The 17,588-nt window shown below is 45.9% G+C and overlaps 1 protein-coding gene across 1 annotated transcript in view; it reads left to right on the top strand.

Annotated features, from left to right (window-relative positions):
* The first annotated feature begins 967 nt into the window (after positions 1-967).
* The window catches only part of LOC125954324 (protein N-terminal asparagine amidohydrolase), a 30,584-nt gene continuing 13,963 nt past the window's right edge, over positions 968-17,588 (top strand). Inside the window, exons 1-2 of the mRNA XM_049684519.1 lie at positions 968-1,534; positions 15,121-15,977. The gene's annotated coding sequence lies outside the window, so the exon portion shown is untranslated. The remainder of the gene's footprint in view (positions 1,535-15,120; positions 15,978-17,588) is intronic.

Raw genomic sequence — 17,588 nt, 5'->3', positions numbered from 1 at the left:
GTCCAAAAATAATATATAATGTTTCAGTAATTCTAATGGAAAACATCCATTATTGCTAAATTTACTAAATCATTTTTGATTGAATAATGAAGAGATCATGATCCCATTGGATCAATCCATTTGGGAATGTTTTGCAAAACGAATCATTTTTGTCAAACACAAGGTTGACAAACATTGGTAGTTCTGATTTGAGGTGATAAGGCACTGATTTATGAAAAGATTCGCAAAACATATTTCTATTAAGAAAAGCTTCCCTATTGTTGCTGTAACATTTTTATCTATATTTTTCTATAAAATTTCATCTAATCTTCTTTTAAAAAGTGTAATTTAGTGAGGTACTGCTGTAAACTATCATCTTAAAAGTGTCGGGAAAGAGTTTCTTTAGTAAAAAAGTTCATTTCTAGCGCGAATTAGCGTTAGTTAACCTTTGAAGGAGCACTTGTGCTACTGATAAAATTATAATAGAATGCTTTGAAATTCATTTGTCCAGAAATGGAATACATAACATAAGTTTAAAAAAACTAAGAATGATTACAACGATAGGAAAGTAATTTCTATTTAAAATCAACAACAATTTTAGTGTTATGGAAGGTAATTCTTCATCGTATAGCTCAAAAGATAAAAGCACAGAATGAATGATTTTTTTTCTATTCGCATGCATATGATATTCGTCAGAAACGTAGAACGTAATTAAGAGTCTGAAGGTTAATTTATCTTTAATGAGCGCCTTCTAAGCAAATTGAGTAAACAATCATGTAATAACAACATTGTTTATTTAGTTTTAAAAATCAAATGCCACTATTAGACGACCATTTACTTATGATATTCCGAGTGCAATGCACCAAAAGTTCGATTTGAAATGATCAAGAACATCAACAAAAAATCTTCCACCTTCTTCATTCTGCCACACATTCTGCGTCCGGCACTGTGGCAGCAGCAGCGCGGGCAGGGCAGTAAATTCCGTCACAAACCAACCAACCCCGTACACAGCACGTATGTCACGTACATGTCTGTACCGGAGCCACCGAAGCGGCTTCCGATAAGTATCCGCGCGGTCCAGGGAATAGAGAGGCAACCGGCCCCGGTCCAGCAATCGGATTCCGTCGGATTCCCATCATCCCGTGTTCAGCGCCGGCAACGCAATCTTTCTCTCTTTTTGTCTGTCTCTCTGTCTCTTCAGCTGTCTCTCTTGGGGTCGTTGGCGAGTGTGCGTGTACGAGGCGGCGCCCACTCGTCTTCAGAACGAACGAACGAAGCTGTGGTCGTTCCAGCCGGCCAGGAGCAGCCCATTCACTGTTCAGTGCTGATCGGGATCAGAAGGTGTCCGCTCTCATCGCCGTTGCTTCAGCAACTCGTGAACTCGCGCTATACCGTACACTAAACCCCCCGTTCGAGTGATCGTTCTTTGGAAACATTCTTGGTGTGCAGTGTCGGTGAAACACCCAAGAACCATTGTGTGGTGTAGTGTTCAACAGTGATCAGTGTCGTCTATAGAAACGGAACAAATGCATCTTCATAGCATCCGCTCTCAAGTGTAGGTCTTCTCTATCTGTATTTACCTTTCTTTTTTTAGCAAAAATTCTCAATCATCACCGTCCATCCAAATGCCAACACAATCGCATATCACGCTGCACTCGATTAGGACCGATAAGCAGAAACCACCGCGGTAAACCGACGGCAAATGTAACGCGTGGCGAGCGAAAGCCGTGGGCCGCGCTCCAGAGGGATGCTCTTGCGTTGCGTCGAAACGGTCGATTATCACATCTCTCCCGTTCGGTGCCCGCTTCGCGATGGACGTTGATTATGTATCAGCTCGAAAGCCCGGCCCGAAAAACCCCAGCCTCGCGATCACGGTGAAGAACGAGACGCTATCGCGCACACCGGAGCTGCAGGGTGCTAGTGAGGAGTTGGAAAGCACGCTTTTGATGGTTGGTGATGACGATGATGATGATCGCCGGCCGACGATCGCTGTTTTTCTTGAACGGGCCCCCAAATAGACACGTTCAACTGGCGATGGTTCTTTTCTCGTCTCTAGGTGATCTTACCATTGTTCCTGGCTCGTGGCTAGTCCCCTCGAGCTCTTCCCGTTCCCCATTACTCACACGGCCCACTTTCGGTGCACGGTCTGGGGCGTACGACGTCGACTTTGTTGCCGTCGTCGGGGCAGATCTCCTCTGTCTTGTTGTTGTTGTTTGCACGGTATCGGATCCCAACCCCGATCGGAGAAGCGATCGCCAACCGTTCGGTGTGTACACCACGCGCCCCCGGACAATGGTCGTTGCCTATAGCCGTGGCCACACGGGGCGAAAACCCTAGCGCAAACGAAAAAATTAATGCCAAAACGGGTTCGCTTAACCCTTACACGCTGTCAAACTTTTATACGTCCGCGGACTTTTTCGCTGAACCCTTGACGCTATCGAACGCTTTATTTACGAAAATGTAGGTTCTTTTCGTATTGTTTTTGCATTTTTAATATAAATATAACAGCAACAGCAACAATATCGTTAAAAACTGCAAAATTTATTCGGAAATCAACTTCAGCGGCCAAAACACAGATGAAAACAATACGTTTGACATTTCGGCATAAATTTTCGGGTTTTTACACCTGCCACACGAAGCGAAAACATTTTGGCATTAATGTGCAAATTTGCGCGCAAATTTTCGCCCCGTGTGGCCACGGCTTATAAGTGTATAGATAGCGTCATCACTATTCGTGGTTTTTTTTATCGTGATTTGCGCCCCCGCCATTCCGTTAAATTAAGTCGTGCGTCGTGTGGAAAAACCGCGATCCGCGGACGGCTTGGTCTGCCTCTGTGGAGTTGGAATTTGTTTTGGAGAACAGAATCTTCTGTTCGTCGTCATCAAATCATGCACCCACTGATAGTGCTTACTGAGCGTGCGGTTTAACAGATTTCCTTCCATCTTCATCCCAAATGGAATGGTTTCTATTTTGCTTCAACATTTTAAAGACGTTTCACGACGGCACCTAGTTCAACCGTGTGTCTGTGTGTAGAGACCGTCTGCTCGCACAACGCGTCTCGCGCTTGACGCGTATGCCACCCCGGATTGTGCGGAAGAAACCGGCAAGAAGAGCAAAACAAAAGCGATCCAGTGCTGCGAGAATGGGTAAAACGGGAGAGGTAACAAGGCAAGGCCAACCATACCGGAGAAGTGCTACAAGGTATGCGCCACCGCCAGCCCTGGCGCATCAGCATACGGCGATATGGCGTGGCAGCAACAGCAGCAACACACCACCCGAATGGCAGACACCACGGACAGAAGAAGATAGTAATCTTCTCCTTCAAGCGCTTGTGCGCACTCTCTCGCTGCTGACAATTATTCACCGTCGGACCGCGAAGAGTGGAGCAAGAACAGTCGCCCTGAGTAAATAATATTTAACATATTCCAACTCCGGGACACACACATGTACAAAAGCCCGTGCCATGTTTGTCGTAGCTCTGTTGCTGCTGCTGCCATGGCTGCTGCCATGGCTGCTGCTGTCTGCGCAGTCCTCCGCTAGGATGTCTATGCCCCTGACCATCATCCATACCGTGCACGAATGCCGTGGCGGCAGTTTGGAGATCCGCATTGAACCTCGTGCTTGCGCGCCTCTCCAGCAGCACCAGCAGCAGCAGCAGTTGCATTGATCGAGCTAGGATGGTTTTAGGTGCAAGAGTGCGATCATCGTCCAAGAGGAATGTGCAGCTACGAAGAGGAGCGAAGACACAGAAATGGACCATCAAGGCTGTGGCTAGCTGGTGGTTGGTGGCCGCCTTCGGGCAAATGGTAACATAAAACCGACCTTAGAATTTGCATCGGCGTCCGTCCGTTTTACGACTACGTCACCTTGCCCCGGTAGACCGGTAGAGAGAAGACGTGGATTTGCTTGACTTGGCGTGGCGTTGCAGGATGCGCACCTTCGCTATTTGATGTAGCGCAGCGAGCGCGAGCAATGATTTGTGGGCAAAGTTTATAGCAATCACTTTACACGGACGGACAACTCTCCGGCCGCTGCCGCTCGTATCTGCCGGAGCTAATTACATAAACGGAACTGGGCGGCCACTGAGCAGCGTCCCCGGTGGGTACCGTTCCCTTTTTTCCATCTCAAGGAATCCAACAGGAGAGCGCTTGTGTGTGCATGTGAGTGGAAATGATTGAATTAGAACCTGTCTGTACCGTCGCCGTGAGGCTTTTTCGGAGGGGAAGAATTAGAAATAATGGTTTTTCGCATCTCATAATGGATTTCATTACCCTTTTTTCGCTATATAATTGATGTTAATGGTGGTAGTAATGAGGATGTGATCGCTGACCATTTCCGCTTTCCAGTATCAGAAAAGGCGTAAACTCGACACGGACCGGACTTGGTGGAAGTGTTGGTTAGCATATGTCGTCAGTTATGTTAGACGGTGATAATGAAGTGTGAGGATCTGTTTTCTTTAAAAACTATTGTCCATTTGCTGAGAAGAAACTTCAAGCAATGTTCTCACCACATCAGGCTACGCAAGACATTCTGTGCGATCTTTATGTGTTGAAGAATGCAACTGAAGTTAATGTTAGTCCAATTATTGACACTAGCTGCTCTTGCATAACATTCATTTACAATAACTCAACGAATCGCTATTTTTCTCTGCAATAAACAACCAAAATTTTAATTTTCACGTGGGATTTTCCTACTTCTAGCATAAACAAACATAAGATTGTGTGGTGGCGGAATCGTGATAAGAGACCACAAAACCTATTTAACACAGTGCAGCAACAGTGTCATATTTATTGGCGATATTTTAAAAATATTTCGATTTAGTTGTTTTTCTACATTATCGTCAGTAGAATTATCATAAATGAAGTTTAATATAAGTCGCGAAACACTCTTTTATTTATTCAAGTTACCCTAACAGATAAGGAATATATTATTATTCCCATGCGAAGTAGAGAGAAAATTATTTTCGAATCGGAAAAACCAATCATCTACCATTTTATACGTAGCTTACGTCTCTTGACGTTGTCATGTTGACAAAAAGCTTTAGTAATCGATTTCCACTTCTTATCACTTGATCGCTAATTTCTTATCACTCAGAAAATTTTGCAGTGCGATAGAAAAGCGATGAAAAGTTGGCACTAGGTCCGTACTATATATTGAGCTCATTAAACCTTTCTTATCAAGCTTCCGGATTGTTTGGAACGTCAATGCATATACTTGTGTCCTTGCGTCGTCCTTATGAAATGCAACACTTTTTCTCTTTCAATTCTTGGTAATAAATTACTAAAACGGAAATTAGGAAATTGAATTGCTTGGCTGCAACTCAAAATGAATGATTGGTCAATTTTTCCTCCTGCGGTTTGGTTTATCTATCTGTCTGTGGTTTATCTGTTGTTCGTCCCCAGGAACAGGTCGTTTATGAATTGGATCGATGTTATTTCGCTCCGTCAAGGCCTTGCAGATGAAGATTCGATTGTTTATTCGCTAGCTTTGCGCCACTGTGTTATGTTCGATCTTTTGCTAACACAGCTAACATTCCGGTTTACTTCCTTAGTTTCTTTCTATAATGTTCTTTGGCTATTTTTGAGGGGTTCGTGAGGTGTGGTGTACACCTCGTTATGTTTTTGCGAGGTGCATGTGTTTAAGGCATTACCATAAAAATCTTGAATGGAAGAACGACACTCATGAACACACGTAATTTGAAGTATTGATATCAAACACACCGTTTATAGTTTCAGACTTGTACGTTTGCCGTTATGCAAGTCTCTCTGTTGCAACTGTAATTACCATTAAGTGAAATTTTACATTGGTAACATCCATAAACTGGAAATTACATTATCGATCGATTGTCGAGCCAGGAATCTACCATCTCTGCATCTACTGAAATGTATGATCATAATCATGCTCCTTAAAATAGAGGGATGAGATTAGATGCTTACACAGAGAATACATTATTATACTACTTTACAAATAAATTATTAATTAAGTCATCAGTATCCTTTCCAGACGAGCAGAAAGTATAGGATTCATTACAAACCGCACATCGACCACAATTTGATACAATTCATTTCTTGGTAATTTAATCAAGAAAAGGTGCCTCGGACCATACCATTGCGACAGCACATGCGAAAACCCCTACTCGGAAGCAATTTCGTCTTCAAATTTCAAATATTTCCAAAAATTGTCCACCAAGGTTCGTCGGTGTTACCATCGTTCAAATCTTTTTTCACCGGAGCCCACGGAATCCCCTAATTCGCTGTCTGAACCATAATGGAGCCACGGTGATGCGATGCAACCTGACACCGACACCAGCAGACCATCTTGGATCTTGTGGGCCATCTCGCCTTTTTGCGAGTCGCTTTTTCGCTCCATTTCCGCCACCACCGTTCATGTTCTTTTCCTCCCTCCGTTGCAAGAGCACCATCCGTGGTCATATAACGCAAGAACGGGAACGCTCGATCGTAAAACGGAATGGGTTCTTGGTGCGCTGTGCATCTTGGTGCATCTCGGTCCATAAACTAGTGAGGATGACCTCCACATAAAACCGGTGAGGACCGGTGAGTGGTACCATGGTGGTCACAACAACAAGCAACGCAACACAAATTGGACGTACGGCTAATCTCGCCACAGTCCGCGACACCGGAGATTAATAACACAAAACTCGCCGGTTGACGTCTATGATGCACCTGGACAACATTCTTTGTGGCAAGTTTTGTTTTTTGTTTCATTCTCCCGGCATTAGCCTGGCAAAAGTTTGATTAACCACCACCACCACCTGCTATCCATCGACCGCAGGACCTTATTCAGTTAATTTGATAATTTATAATGGCCAACCAACCAGGGGCAAGCAGACCTGGTATGTGGTCACGGGCCTGCCACGGCTACCAGCGACAGCGGCAGGAGGGTAATGAAAATAACTAATAGTATTATAAAAATTAGTCAAGCTCTCGGCCGGTTCTCGTCTTCGTGGTGAGCAGTGTGGTAGCTCCATCACGACAACCCACCTCCCTCCCGGGCGGGTTGACCGTCGGTAGGTGTATGTGTGTGTGTAAGTGTACATGTGCCCAGTGAAATATATATTCGCAATTAATCTTTCGTTGGCAATCTTGTTTCACTGCAGTTCGCCTCGCGCGCCATCACAGTCGCCGTTGGTTTCTGGTCTCCATCCCCTTCATAGGCCTTCCGCGGTTCGAGACTGGCAATCGATCTTAGGCCGAGGAAAACGGCACGCTAGACGACTGCCGACGATGCATACCCGTTGTGCATACCGTTGGACCACGATAAGACAAAAGGCACACCAAGACATGGTTGAAGCCTCTTCGCTTGCTCCAGCAGAGGCCATCCACTTCATGCACCCCAAAACTCCAACGTTAGTGCGATACTTTATCCAATGCAGGAAGCAAGCGGTGCTGCAACCTAGACACACACACAGAGCGCGATCGCCGCGGTGTGTCCGGTTTATGCTGCCTTCGATCGGAACAGATCGGGTGCATCAACAACAGCAGCAGCAGCAGCAGCAGCAGCATCAGGGTCTTTCAACTCGACCAACCATGGTCGAGACCCTACACTGCCCGTTCTTAATGGTACGGATTTTATTTCCACTCCGTGCCCGTGCGTACACACGCTACACACACACACACAGCCGGTTGGCGAAGAGGCTGGTGCGCCGAAGATCGGATAGAATTATCTCTAACCAGCGCAAGCGCCAAGCGCGACCAGCACAAGGAACTAGCAGCGTGTGCGTCGGCGATGGGATAGGCTGCAGAAAATGGTTTCGTTTAGTTATTGTTTTCGTTCCGTTTAGCCGATCGTTTACTTACTTCTGACGTTCGTGGCTGTCCATCCTTTTGCATCGTGTAACATCGCACAACAACGGCGAGATCGTCTTTCGCACTTCCCGTCTTAGCCTCGAGCCTGCAGCCGAAGGAGAGCGCCGCTTTTTGCTTGGTTGGTTGGTATGGTACGGAACCGTACCGTACTGACCACATCGCTTCGGTGTGGTACATTTACGACCCTATCCCCAGCATGCACCGGCGTGGATTATTTTTATTTTTTTACGATCGCACGCCTCTCGAATAGCCGATCATATGTGTTCATGTTCATGCTTAACCCCCGTGTAGCTCTGTGTGGTCCCTGGTGAACGTCCCTAGCATCTAGCGCACAGCGAGTGTGCATTGGAAGCACGCAAACACCTGCACGGAAAGACGGAAGATACCAACCAGCTGAGGACGCTTCTTAAAGCTGCATTTTTATCCCATGCAAAGCATGCAGCCCCTGCTGTCTTATCATTTCGATGTCGATGTCCGTCCGATGGTGCAAGGGCACGGGGTTCACTGCTTCCGTTCTGCAACGGTGCGCCCCGTTACCCTTTACGAAATACCGTTTTTGCATACTTTCCAAAAAACAAAACTTCCGACTGACCGATGGGATGGGAACAAACGGTTTCGAAACCGGGGACGAGACAAAACCACTTCCCTGAACGAATCACCATCATTAAGCTTGACAAATTTCGATGGCGCCTTCACCACCGTATCGCCTTTTTGGTGGCCGTATGACCGTTCTGCCGATGTTCGATATTTTGGTCGCAGTTCCGGGTACCAGAGCTCTAGTGACCAACCAACCAACCAACACAAGCTGCTGCCACGCTTGGAGATGCTACGTGATTTTATGCTCGGTTAAGCCCCGTTTCGGGCGTTTCTCACGGCGTTCACCCGCTACGAATGCATTTGCCAGAGAGCGGCATTACACATTTCACTCGGGGGATATGAACTCTCTTTCCAGCTCTCTGGCTGCTGGTGATCTTGATCAAAGCGAAGCGAAGGAGTAGTAAAAGGTTTTTCCCCGGGGTGGATACGGTTGCAAATTCCGTTCCTGTACGTCACTGTGGGAAACAGAACGAAAGGCGCTGTCTAGGTGACACACGGGGCGTTGGAGTGATGAGCTGTTTGCAATAAATCTTAATAAATGCTCACCGCTGCCGCCGTTGTTGCTGCTGTTGCTGCTGCTGCTGGCGGCGGATCATTATGTCTCGTCGTTTATTGTGGAACACTCGGATGGCAGGCGACAGGAAGCAAAAGAACTTAAACCCCTTATACTGAGGGTAAAATATGCTTCGTTAATTTTGAATACGAGAGGGTTATTTGGTTTATGGAAAGCTTTTTTCTATTTGGCACACGAAAAACTCATTTGGAGTTTCGGAATCACAAAGCAATTAGTTTCTCCAGATTAGTTAAATATAGGAAAAATGTCGTTACATCAAAACGCAATTCATATCCTTTTTTGTATATTTTGCATGGTAGTTAACAACATTTCGGGAGTAATAGCAGCAATTACCCGCTCTGATATTAGCGTTTAGTTCTTCAATAGTCTTTGGTTTGCTGACAAACACGTTGCTCTTCAAAAAGCCTCATAGGAAAAAGTCCGACGCCGTCAAATCCTGCGAACGAAGAAGTCACGTATAAGCGCGCAAAGTTTTCGTAGTTGAAGGATTATTTTCAAAGTAATTCAATACAATTTCAGTCCGCTTTTTACGTGAATCGATTCATGGTACAAAATGGCATAGACTGATGTTTCATAATCTGGGCGATTTGTCCAAATCGGCTCAAAAATGACGGAATTATTCAACATAGGTCCTGTCCAAATGACTTACCCTATATTTCCTAATAATTCCGTTTGGTGGATTTGATAATTTTTTTCACAATTTTTTTTATAAATTTTTAAATCTTCACTCTCTTGAATATACTTTAGGACAATTTTATCGGTCATCTAATTCTATTTCTATTTCTATTTCTTACCTAGCGCAACTAGAGTCTCTTTTAAAGCTCTAATTTAAATTGCTTTTGTTGATTGTATCCGGCCTAGTTAATATGAAAGCATTTGAAAGAATTTAGATCCTGTACAACCTAATCAATCCCATGGTAACGGTATCACTGAAGCACTTTTCGTCTATAGTGGCAGTTAAATTGATGGTCTAACTCTATTCGGTATTTTTGAGCTACCTATTACATGAAAGGAGTAGTTTCTACAGACACTCTTGCTTATATGGTTTTAAATTCGTTCTTCTTGCTTTGGAATAAAACCAGCTACAAAGCCTTATGATATCAAAAATTTCCTGTTCATTTTCATTCCTTTTTCATCTAAAAAGACCTTCAATTAGTTGGAGATGTTTTCTTTGTCAATGATCTTGCGGAGGACTTGCAGCTCAACAGTAATTTTTATGCAGCGTAACATTAATGTTTTGCGTCGAAATCTTGTCGTATCCACATTAAAGCATATGTTTTCCAAACAATTCCCAAGTTCTCTCAGATTTTTGAGATACATCCTCGGAATAATCGTATTAGGATATCTGGAGATCATCCATTTTTCTGCACAACTATTAGTCTATGACAACAGAATAATACAGAAATAATTAGCAATAACCCAATGACACGGATTTGTCATTTAAATCAAGAATGTCAAAAACATGATCCACGCTAATTAATCGATTGAGTGACGACACACCTTATTACAAATTGGTCTCTAGCTGTGTTTTTTGTGTTTGTTTTCACAGTCTTCGAAACGTTATCCCCCTTCTCCATACTTACCAACCTGTAACTCGTCGCTTTTTAGCTAGACCGTTTTTGTCGGCAAATTTCCTCGCCCAGTACAGTACGTTCGAGGAAGATCACAACCCAATGATATCATCCTCAACGATCATCTCGAGCACGTGGTATGGTGTGCCGACTTGTAACCATCCACAAGACGTGGTCCATCCACAAATGGGATGTGCACTTTGCATCGCATGCGCATGAAGGAACCACAAGGATGAAGATGATTACCGCGCGGACCTTCGGTCGTCGAATGAGGATGGTTCAACCCGCGGTGCCGGTTGCATTGCGATGCGACGGAAACCTTCACACCCTCTCCACGGTAGGGGACAGTGCGACGAGACGAGACAGGCCGAAAGCTCGCGCAAAAAAACGAAGCAAAAATGAAACAGCCTTCCTCGGAGGAGGAGGGCCCGGGATCGCGGGTATAATAATGCGCGCAAAGTAAATGATATTTCATTGGCCCGGCCGGGCGACTGGCCACTATGGGCCGGGATTCACATTTCGCATGGCCATAAAGCATGTGCCTGTCATATGATCGCTGCTTGCACCGTGCTATCGCCACGATGCACCCGGTGGTGCAAGCTTGCACCGAACACGGTGTGTGCGAGGCCACAGAGCAGCATAAGAAAAGCAGCTACAGTTACGGTCCCGGCTCATCGCGTGGATCCTTTTCGTCGGCTGGAGAGGCTGTGTAGCAGCGCGCACCCCGCGGGACGACTGCTCCTCGCCTGGTGTTGGAATCATTTTTTATTATCATTACTATTATTACGTGAAATCATAAAATTATAAACATGAGAAGCAAACAACTCTGGCCGCGCGCGCACTCACTCGCATGGTCGTCCACCGTCCGTCCGTCCGTCCGTCGGTTTGAGGCCGTATAAGTCGTAAGAAAAAACCGATTTCGCTACGCCATCGTCCCACACCCTTAATTGACCGAACCCCGACTGCGCCACCACGACGGGGACTTTGCAGCCCCGGCGGATCGGTACGAGGGGCTGCCACAGAGAGTGGCCTTTTTTGTGTGTGCCTCCACCGGGGTAGGCAAGCCAACACAATGCTCGATCGCCACAATCAGCGTTGGCTGCGGAGGCTGCGGGGTTCGCAATTTGCTTCGCCTAGAATTAAGATGGGTGTAGTACGTACGATGCATGATGCCGATGCATCTAGTTTTATCGTCGCACGTGAAGCTGAGCCCGCAGCTTCAGGTGGTGAGCTCTTTCGTAATGAGCACACTAATTGGCGGTTCAGCAGCAACAGCAGCGCCCATATACCGCATTCATTGCGTTGCGATGGCAACGAGGACGAAGACGACGCGTCATTGCCATTATTGACAAATCTGTGCTAGGTCATAAAAGCGTAAGATAAGCAGGAAAAGGGTAGGAGGATGCTTTAGCTCGAATGCTGGTTGTTAACAGACTTGACTTTACCACCATAAAGCATAAAATAGGCATAAATCTTTTAGAATGTTCTCGAAATCATACTGCAATGACTCTACTTAACACCATTTGGTTTTTGTGAACGTTACATCATTTGAAGAGGTACAAATGGAACATAAAATGTTGATCAATGAAGGAGACTTTTTGTGTTGCGATCCTTTAAATAAACATCTGTTCCTTTATTTCATTTATCAGAATTCTAAAAAAAATTGCTTCAATTGGAGGATTGGAATCTTCAAGAGAACAGCTAACCTATAACGACGCTAGCAGTTCAATACATGTTTTTACGATGGGTAGACAAATATTTTCTTCCATGACTGCCACTTTCTTACAGTTCTTAAATACTATTTATAAATTGCTTTCAGAAAAGATTCCATTTGTTCTTAATAGTGCTATATAACCAATAAATGCATGCCTGCTCCACGTAGAAAAACGTGCTAAGATAGAAGCCAGTTGAACGATTGACATTAGAAACGATTATGGGACCAAATCGTCACAATCTTTACTTTAACACACACAACCGCACAAGTACTTTACCTACTAAATTCAATTTTAATTATTGTCTTTATCGTTTTTCTAAGCCTCAAAATGAATTGTATACTAGTTTTGTTTGTTTCTTTTCAATATTGTAAGAGAAAACATAAGTATTTTGTTTGAAGTATTCCGAGATTCTTCACATAAGCGTCGCGATAAGACCAAAAACTGTAAGTGTAGAGCTTTTACTCTACATCGAGAGCTTCTGGTACTGCTATAAAATATCTACTGATGTTTTGTTTATATGGTTTCTTGCTTAGAAAAGCAGTTTTCAATTCGATCAAACTTTGCATAAATATTAATTTCGATAACTTCTTGTCTTAGGAACATTGAGAAGCTTCTCTTAAGCTTAAAAAGAATTGCATTCAATAATATCGTTTGCATTGCATCGCCTAAAGCGTTTCTCGGCATTCAACACTGCATTATACTATTTGCAACTGCAACAATCAACGTGACACACCCATCGCATTCTCTCGTCAACAAAGATTCAGCCAAATTGTTGACATCTTGGGCTCAGCCGAACGGCAGGCGAGCGATTAAAAATTTCCTATCACTACGCTGCCCACTGGAGGGAGGAGGGAACCTTTATCATGTGCATGCCTCCAGGTCGTGCGAATCCCGAATCCTATTCGGAGAATCGATAGCCCACCAGCAAGCAAGCAAGCAAGCATAGAACATTCACGATTTCAAGTTCCCTCCCACCTTCCTCTGCTGATGATTTTGCAAATCAAATGTAAAGCATTTGCTCATCCCTCATCCTTTCACACACACACACCAGACTGATGTACGGTTTTTCGTTTGTTCAATCCGCCGGACACACGGCCGGCACCACGAACACGAAACTGTCAAACGACGACGGCGACGTTGAGGTGACTTCAGGCCGGTCATCGGTCTCCGGCACCCGCACGACAATATGCAGGCCACCGGGGAATGCGGGAGGGCTGCATGCGTCGATTGGCCGGCAGACCACACCACTAGAGGGTTGCCAGTGAAACCCGATAATGTATTCTAATGAATTCCATTTTACAATTTCACCAACGTAATGTTTAATTAACTTCGACGCTTCAAGTGTGTAACTCAAGACGTCCGAGGCTGCTGCTGCTGCCGCTCCGTTTCGATCGAGCGAGGGAGAATATATTAATCAAATATGTAGCAACCGCATCGTGCCATCACCACCACCAGCAGCAGTAGTACCGGCAACAACCGGTCGGTCACTGTCGGTTGGTCAGTTGTCGGTGGTACATTCGGCTTAACGATAACGATATGGGCGAGCAACGAATCCAATTCGCTCGGTACCAAGGCTGGGCGAAGGGGGATACCGAAGGATTAAAATTAAGTCGAACACTCGGAGACACACGTAAGCTTGACCAACGAACCAGCATCTCTCCTAGACAACGACATGCATGTCATGCTACGGGGCCATTACTTGAACGATCCATCCGTCCGCCCATTCCGTCGTCATGACATCGAAAGGGAGAGCAAACTGAAGACAAAATAACATATTAATGTAATCACATCTAACAACTTGTTATCAGGGGGTTTGAGCTCGTGGCCCCGCCGGCTCTCTCTCTTTCATTCACTCCTCGGCTCCTGCCAGGAACGGGTCCGGTACTGGCGCCTTGCCCCGCGTCATTCTAGCTAATCTTTCGACGCACCTGATTGAACACGCAACCCATTGGCTGACCAGCCGGGGGTTGGCATCATCCGCGCGGCTTCTGGCAGGGATTGTTATGAAAAGATAACGAACACTCACACGAACGCTTCGATCACTATCCTTGCTCTCTAATACACAGCTGCTTTTTGGGATGCTGCCCGCGGTGATCTAAACACTTTCCAATGAAGCCATTAATGTTTGGACGAACGCTACTGCTGCTGCTGCTGCTGCTTTGGCTTTTGATAATCATTGTTTTGCGTCCGCTCCGCTGCGTCGCATCGCAGCACTACAGTGTTATCAATGATGAGCGACACGACGCGAGGCTCGCGACGCGATTAAGAAAGGCAGGGAATTCCCAACAACTAAACAAAGAAGCGAACGAGCGAGCGAGCGCCGTCCGTTTTACGCGGAGATTACGTTTTGGAATCAGCACCCGGCCTGCTTGGACCTTTGGTAGACATTTTGGTTGGAAACCACGGAGCGCACAGATCAAGCGCCGGCCGGCGATCGTCCAAAATGTGGCAAGATGTGCGCTGACTGATCAGAAACTGTGTGTGTCTGGTGGTATAAGAGTTATCAATAGGGCACGGTAACATTGTCTGCTTGATAACACACTCTACCCGAATTCGGTGTTCTTTTCGCACAACAACCGATAAGCATTGGTAGTGCAAATGTTACGACAACTTCCGTAAAGGAAAACATGTCCGTCGTCAAAAACATGTGCAAACTGTGAGGTTTTGATGTTAGCGAAGATGATTTGTAAAATGGGGATTCAAATTCGATTACCTTCTTCTCTCAGTGCTGCATACAATGTATAAATACCTAAGTATAGATACTCACCGATAACGATTAAACTGATCATCAATTTACTAATATCGCATCGCATCCATTAATTCTCCGTTTCTCTCGTTCCGAACTCATATCTTGCAGCACATCTACATAACGCCGACCGACAGCTGCTACTGCAACTTCCCGGGCAGAAGATCCCGATGCCGATTGGTGGAAGTGCATGGAAGCAAATCCAGCCGTTCCAGTTGAGAGTAAGGGAACCGGTATCGCATTATCCCGTCCACCCCTGCTCCGACGCTGTCAGCTGTGAGTTGCGCCAGCCACGAGCCCCGACACTCCCGACCAGCATCAGGGAGCCACTATTGACTACCTTCGGGTTCGTCGGTTGAAGCAGCAGCATCCAGTTCAGTCTGCCTACGACCGCGAACGGATGAGCATCGTGTCGTGCCTGGACACGGTTTCGCTGTTACATAGTTCTTCGGTTCGTTTCGTCGTCTCGGAGCGCCGGTCTTTGTGCTCACGAATCACATTGTTAAAGAGTGGTGTAGTGCTATAGCGAAGCCGCCCGGTAGACAGATCGGCTAGCAGCAATCGGCTTATCGAACGAACGATCAACGGTTCCGGTCTGTGACAATCCTGCTGACGCCTGATAACGGCATACGGTGGTACCGTAGGAACACAGCCGCCTGCATATCGTCAGTGCATCGTAAATCGATCGGAAATAGAACAACAACTACTGATTACACTGATCTGATTAGGAGCGAACGTGATCGCCGTGACAGGAAGGTACCTAGATCCCTCCTTCAATTGTGAGTTCCGTGGGTGATAAGTGAGTTTGATAGTGATGCAGTGTGGCGTTTCCTGGTAAAAAAAAAGGCAAAGCACTTCGTATGTCGATATAGCACGTGATCATTTGTTTATTCGAGCGATTCCGAAGTCCTTACCAGCCTACTACGCTCTCGTCGTTAGCTGATTGCGATTCACTGAACTCCTCTCAAGTAAGCAACTTCAAAACAGAACAATTTGGACTGAACTACTAGATTAAAATGCCCATTTCGTTTAAGCTTAGATAACTATTGGTTTCTGTTTATCCTGTTCCGATCTAATAATGTCTAATGTCAACGAACTTACAAACAAGGGAAACATGCAACTGTTATAAAATTTTAAACCACAACAATAATCGAATTACCAACGTTACATTAAATTGTTCGTAAGCACAAAAGCGGAATCAACGCCGGTCGCTATCCGCGTGGCAATATGCGACCATTTCACCGCGACCATTGCCAGATCGCGATAAAATAACTGTAAACTCGAACAGAGCTATTAAGAAGGATGTACTAGCCCCGGCCGCTCGGCCGTAACCCGTAACATACCCACCATTTGCCGACCACCAAATGCAACAACCTCGAAGCTCAACCCGGGTGAATCAGATTAGATCGCAACCGCGACCGTGCCGTGTGCCGGCTTGCGGCCCGACGCAGCCCAGAAGCGTGATCGCGGTTTCTATTTCAAGCTCCAGCTCATAGGTCCACATGTTTCGGGACCACAGGCGCACACACACAGCTTCCTAGATCCGTTTTAATCGGCCATCTACACCTTCCCAATGGGCCCCTTTTTTCCTCGGCCACCCGCTCACCGGTCGTCCTGTCCGTGAACCTGGTGAATCGGGCTCTCCAATACCCGATATATCACCACACCGTCCCGAAGAACCAGCCCGGACCGGAACGCGATCGTCTGCGACGAAGAGAGTTCGCTTGTCCGAAAACCCAAGGCCTACTTTTCATCAACGGGGCAGTGCTTCGATTCGACTGACCCTGAGACGCGCCCGTTGGCGGAAAGGACGGCCTTAGCGGCCGTGCCTCTCTCACGACATCGAATGCAGCTTCTGCTGCCGGGGTCTCTGATTAATGGAATAGATTTAAACTGTTCGATTCGAACCGTTTAATTAGTTTCGCCAGACGACGGGACGAGGGCCACAGGATGGAGGTATACGACGGTTATAAGCCCTCTATCTAGGCCAGTCGATTTATCCAACCGTCGTAGACGTAGATATCGCACGACCCCCACGGAAGATGTGAAGAAGCCCGACGGCCAATGTGGTGGATCCTTCGGTTTGAATCCATGCGGCGAGATAGATTGATGATACCTAGGCAGACTGCTGCTGGATCAAGCCTCCAAGGGCCACAACACCACTCAGGGCAGCGTCTATGCCAGCGCTGGAATGCAGGAAATGAATAATCACCGTTCGGTGCGCGAAAAGTTAAATCACTATCGCCAGGAAATCGCCAACGAGGTGCGATTCGGAATTCGGTTAGACATTGTTTCTTGGCGATGGTTGTTTACTTTGTAGAAACGTTGCTCGCAGCGTGTGGCGTGCGATCGCAGGGGGGTACGGTATTAAATATCTCTGTCTAGTTTCATATCTTCGATCAAATGCTCTGCGTGCCTAAAATTCCATGTGTTGGGGCTTTTAAGCTGAATTTCAACTACGGCAACAATGGCTAGCAATAGAATATGATGGGTTAACACCTCCTTAAAACAACAAAATCCTTCGTTGACTCAAGAGTTTCGTTGTTTATAGAGCCACAGGTGGTCGACAGCATTATGTG

The sequence above is a fragment of the Anopheles darlingi genome, chromosome 3 (genome assembly GCF_943734745.1).
Source record: "Anopheles darlingi chromosome 3, idAnoDarlMG_H_01, whole genome shotgun sequence".
In the NCBI taxonomy this organism is placed as follows: domain Eukaryota; kingdom Metazoa; phylum Arthropoda; class Insecta; order Diptera; family Culicidae; genus Anopheles; species Anopheles darlingi.
Note: the sequence above shows the minus strand (reverse complement) of the source record. Positions and strands in the feature narration are given on the sequence as shown.